The following is a 6,015-nucleotide window of genomic DNA, read 5'->3' as shown; positions in this document are numbered from 1 at the left end:
ACTAGAATGCAAATTGGAATATTTGTCATATGATAGCAATATGATGTTTTATATCAATGCTGCATCATATTAATGCTGTATTTGTTTCGATTGTTGGTCTGGGTTATGGCAGATAATGCACTGCGTGCAGAATTTATAGCAGAGTAAGATAGCCCTGAATGAAAAGGTTAGTTAAAATTGAATGATTGTGGTAATAGAGGGATTAAAAAATTCACATTTTGTAGCAACACAAAATTGACTCCATTTAGTTATATAAGTTTGGTATTGGGTTTTTGTTCCCTTTCTCCAAGAGGCCATGATTATCTCTGCTGAACTTGGAGAGACACATATTGATGTAAGTTGTTGCCTGACACAAGACATATTTTCAACTCTAGCTTTTTTACTAGTGGATGCACTTCTGTTGGTGCAGCTGGTAGTTTGAGCAGGTTTTGCGACGGTGGACAAACATGAGGAGGTTGTAAAAGTATTGGTTCGATTAGGGGATACCAAGGTTGTGTTGGCCAATTTGGTATTACCAAAATGCCTGTGGCTTTTTCCTGTAGAATTTTTTGAAAAAAAATTCACCTTCACCTTCACCTTCACCTTCACCTTCACCTTCACCTTCTCCATTCACCTTCACGGTACAATTTTCTTGACTCTTTATCCGCAATTACATTGTTTCTTCCTTTGCCCATTCATTGTGGCATAGTTTAATTGGACCAGCCTGAAATGAATTAACTTTTCTGGTCAAATAAGGTTTAAGTACATGCTCAACAAATTCTGAAAATTGTGTTAACTGATTTTTTAATAACTCTAGTTCTTTGTGAATGTTTGGGGTTTTCTGGGAGGGAACTGTGCCCTCCCTTGTTGGTATAAAAAAGGCTTGCGTGCCTGTGATTGGGTTGATGAAAACCGTTTTGTAAAAATAGTTTGAGCCCGTTGGCCTGGATTGGGTATAAGATTCATTACTGTCTTACTAGAGCTTCGAATATCTTGAGCACATTTTGCTAGGTCTTCCCCAAACAAAAGAGGGCCCACTTTGTGAGTCCTTGCACAGAGCGGTTTAAAATCAGGATGAAGTATGGGCGAATTGCCTCTTTGCTTGTATGAAAGTTCTTTGCATACATGGCCAAATAAAGCAGTTACATCAAGCAGTGTTGGTATAAGAGCTCTATAATTTGGAATTGTCTTATTTTCCCTGCATTGTAAAAGGTTGTCAATGCTACAAGCAAGCCCTGATAAACCTTTGATGGTGGAATCTTGTAGATTCGCCATTTTGATATCCCCTTTTTTAGTAAATGGCTTCATTTTTTGCCATATTTCTTGATTTATTCTCGGCACATACATTTGCTCGCAATTTTTGGTCGAGGGTACTTATTAAGAATTTCTTTTAATTTGGTAACGTCAAAATTTTCGCTAAGCTTGGCGTTTATGATTTTGCTGAAATGGGGGCCGGTTTGCTCCTTAGAAGATAGTGTTTGAGCAATTTCAGAAATAAGATCATCGTTATCGACCGCGTTTTCAATTTCTGAATCAATTTCTGGTCCTCCGAATAAACTCAAAGTATCGTCTGATTCATGCACAATCTCAGAGTTTCCCTCAGTACTTTCAGACTCAGGACTTTGCTGGTCAAATGAGCGGTCATTGCCGTCAGAATTGTGCCCAGACTTTGTGGCAATTTTTGCCCTCTTTGGGGCCGAGTGCTCATGCTGTTCGCCTTGTTCGGCTTCGTCTATTATCAATAATTCATTGTTTTCAATAGACGCACGTGGTCGCTTTTTGGCGGCATTATGCTCGTCAAATATACCTTTCAGATATTTATTCGTTTCTGACATGTTAGCCTCCATAGCCGAAAGCAATGAGTATAAACGTGAGTCACCGCTAGTGGGAGCACTATCAGGCCGTTGCGGCGCGCTGATTTCATAAAATTCAGACACGGCGTGCTCGTCATCGGTTAATGATTCGGATGACATACTTTAATTGTTTCTATATAAATGGAACAAAAGTTATGAACAATAACGTAAGGAAAACGATAAACTTATCTGTAATTAGCGATTGTATCCTTTTTAGAAGATCCTGTGAGAAATTGTATTATGGATGGGAAGGATTATAATGAATAAATATCCTTCCTAAATTTTTCCGTAGCTTCGATTGCGACAAGACGTACACAACTGGCTAACTTGCGCATATGTTCTCTCTCGTACAACTCTGACACGACCATAGCTGATGACGTAGTAGAATCATTACAACACAACAAAAATACAACGCATGCGTCGATTGGTTTGCTTAAGTTTCATTAGGGAGCTTTAGCAAAGAGTACGAATTACGTCATTTTGGCGCGAAAACATTGTGACATCAACAACTCGTAGCCGTCATCAATCTGAGTACGATATCTATGATGTCTTTTAAAGAAACGAAAGTAGGTATATTTATTTATTGTGCAAGAACTTAGTTTACAATACTTTTTTTGACCTTCCAAGCTTTATTTCAGTATCTTTTTATGAACGCAGGTTTACAATAAAAACGAAAGTACGACCTGCAAAACTTCCATGTATCTGGGACGCAAAGTGAATTATAAAAAGACAATAAAGTAATGCAAATATACAATCTATAAAAGGTAGAATAATGAAGATTTTTCTCTCTAAACAGTCCTATACCAACGCTAAATCAGTATTACGAATTCATCGATATTATTATTAACAAATAGAGCCGTAGCTGCTTCTCAAAATGCGGTGTTTTTCAAAGGAAAAAGCTCGTTCTGTTGTTTACGGCTAAAATAACCATTTGACGACGCGACACCGACCACGAACTTCCTCGTGCCATTCCCTTACACGGTCAAACTTCGTACACGTAGTCGTACTCTTGCTAAAGCTCGCTATTAAGTTGAAGATTTTAAGTTTCAGTTGAGCAGATTAAGTTTTCATTAGTCTGTGCAAACCAATCTGTGATCAATCAATTAAATCAATTAAAGAGAATGTTGCAAATCGATCATGAATACATTAATGAGGGGTTAAGAACATTTCCTTGAAATTTTGTTTGGCATTATTGTTATTTTATAAAGAAAAGAATTTTTCCATGTTTACACAGGTTTATGCAAACCACAGAGACGTTTGTAAAACTCTCGAGCAGGTTCAAACACGGCAAATATCTTTTATGATAAATAGAGGTGAAAAAACATTACCTCTATTATAGTCTTGTGTTTCAGAACACGCTCACACCCATTACGTAAAAATGATTTTAAAGATTCTTCTTCACGCTTCAACTCTACCTCTGTTGATTTTAATCTTTACATAATTGAGGTAACATAAAAAATGAAAATATCACGATTATTTGAAGTAAAATTCATGATGAAATCCCGTAACAGTCAAAATGAAACATGCTCATAATTACTTTCTCCTCAAAGTACCTTTCTTTGGCATCCTCGAGTTTCTTTCGTTTTCCCGACATTTCAGTTTGATTATCCAATCTCAATCGATCTATCAGATTACGCTGATCTTCAATTCCGTCGGACAAAATTTTTAATTCTTCGTCGTATTGCTGAGAAGAATCAATGATCAACATTCACGTAGAGATAAAGTTTAGAAAGTTTCGATGCACGATAAACGAGAAGTAGCCAGATTTTGCAATACAGCAAGTATTTCAGGCAGACGTCAATTTGCAAAGGTAAACAGTTTGAAAATCCTGTACCGAATTGAAAATTAGACGAAAAACATTTTCCGAAAGTGGATTACTTTGGAATACGCGATCAAAAAATGTAGACAAATGGAACGCCAAAAATGTTTCAAAAACTGATCAAAGCGCCACATTCCATCGGAAGTGACGCTGCCACATAATAATTAACATCATTATAAACCGTGTTCGTGTGCAAGTCCATGTTTTCGGAAGTGCATATACCAAGCTAAAGCTATCTTTACCTTATCATTATGTAAGTTTGCCATGTTTGAAGTTTCGAATAATCCGCCAAATTTAATTTTTTTTGTCATCCGCCGACACTTATTTTTTGGGGCTCATACTTTATGCGGGCCGTTTTTATAAATCAGGCGTGCCTATTAAAAAAATGGCCCGCTTAAAAAACTGACGTGTAAACAAAGCGGACCTAATAAAAGACATTGGCCCGCGTGCCAAAATTTAGTCGTGCCGTGCCCAAAACAGTTGTCGTGTAAACGGGGCTTAGATGTCAATTTCTTTTAACTACTCATTATCGACGGGTTCAATGTTTTCAGTTACAGGCATTGTTTCTTCTATCGCATTATCTGTTGGAAGTTTAATCGCGGCGGGTCCATAATTTTTAACAGTTTTACTTGTGTATCCTGCTTGCAAATGACCCTCAAGATTGAGATCGTTGCGTCCGAAACTTATACCCAATTGAAACATTTTAGGACGATTGTGATTTTTATCCCTTTTTGCATTTCTATTTTCACGTTTGCTGCTACCGATTCCCATTTTCACAATGACATGGTCATAAAACAACTGAAGTCAAAATGCAATAACATTGGAATTTATATTTTTCTTTTTTCTTTTTGTCAAAGCAATTACATAGTTGATTTGTATTTCAGTTTACAACTACAATCATCATAGTCAAAGAGATGTTGAACAAAAGGAGGACGTTTTGTCTCCGTGTACATTGGCTAATCTTTTTTATTCAATTTGACTGGAATGGTATTAAACCTGAGTATTTCACATACATGAAATGTTGTCCCATGTCACATATTGTCCCCTTTTCTAACTGAACACCTCATGTAGAGATGTAAAGGTGTGTTAATCTACGGCTCATACCAGATTGTTTGCCATAAATTCCAGAGGGCTATTGATGTATGAATAGCATTTTCTATGAAGTAAAAATGTCTTCCAATGTATGCAGATAAACCTTGAAATTTGGCAAAACAGCAAAGTATTTTTCATGATCACTTGGTAATTTTTCTGATGATCAGTATAATTTCTAAACTAAATTATTTCAGATTTACATTTAAACGAGCTTTGATCATATGAAAAAATATTTATCATAACCAGTAAGCATGACACATGAACCAATTTTAACATTCATGTAATTATATAATTAAAGACATGTTGGTTACATTCTGTTTGTATTTGCAAATACAATGCTACTAGTGATTGCTATATAGCACACCTTGCATATACTTACAGAAGATAATAGTCTAGTGAAATGCCTAAGAAACATTCATGGCATTAAGCTGTCCTTAACTGCAGTTTTTCACTTTGATAATTTTCTTAATCTTTGACAGAAAAAATTTTGAGTTTTTCTCAAAAGTGAATTTGCTGGCTCTGATGTGGAGATGGGTAAAGGGTTACAATAAACTTGCATGGTTTGAAGTCTGAGCTTTTCTATATTTATGAACTGTCACTTGTAGTACCAAATTTCTAACTTAACTTATTACATAGAGGTTTGAATGGGTTCTCTAGGGGGGTCTATGCCTGACAACTTGGTAGAAATTTTTAAAGACTATATCTGTTTTTGAATAGCATTATTGTAAAATAAATTTTACGTTCCTAGACATGCTAATGAGCCATATATTTTGCATGATAATGAGCCTAAATATTTGGCAAAACATTCAAGTATTGTTCACTTCATTTTTTTTTGAAAAAAACGTAATCAAAATGTGTTGTTTTTACCGAAAAACGATGCCCACAAAATACATCTTGTATTGGTCTAAAACGCTGAAAATGGCGTTTTAGAGGTTCTGAAATTCAAAATTTCTCAGGGGAGAATGCCTCAGACCCCTCCTGGCGCGGAGTGCCTCCGACGTTTTATGACTGATGTTTGAAAAATCCTAGATCCGCCCCTGTCTCGAGAGGCATTATAATTCCTTTTACCCAATCCAAACTGGTACAATTTACTTTTAAGTGTTCTCATACACATTTTTATGCCATGAAACTTCTCCAAAAACTCTAAAATAGTTCTATATTTGTAGTTTTTCTCATAGTAATATCTTATGGCTTCCTCCATATTTGCGACACGGCAGATGTTATTAAGGATGCACTAAGCATGTTTTGAAAATGTCGAGTTGCATTTGAGTA

The 6,015-nt window shown here is 36.0% G+C and overlaps 1 long non-coding RNA gene across 1 annotated transcript; it reads right to left on the bottom strand.

Annotated features, from left to right (window-relative positions):
• Nucleotides 1-194: 194 nt before the first annotated feature.
• Nucleotides 195-2,136, bottom strand: LOC124453840. Its single transcript, XR_006951217.1, has 2 exons — nt 1,787-2,136; nt 195-703 (listed from the first exon to the last, which is right to left on the bottom strand). It is a non-coding gene; the product is annotated as an uncharacterized LOC124453840 (long non-coding RNA).
• Between the last annotated feature and the right edge of the window lie 3,879 nt (nt 2,137-6,015).

This window comes from Xenia sp. Carnegie-2017, unplaced genomic scaffold (assembly GCF_021976095.1).
Source record: "Xenia sp. Carnegie-2017 unplaced genomic scaffold, XeniaSp_v1 HiC_scaffold_26, whole genome shotgun sequence".
NCBI classification, from domain to species: Eukaryota; Metazoa; Cnidaria; class Anthozoa; order Malacalcyonacea; family Xeniidae; genus Xenia; species Xenia sp. Carnegie-2017.
This window is presented reverse-complemented; position numbering and strand designations above follow the sequence as displayed.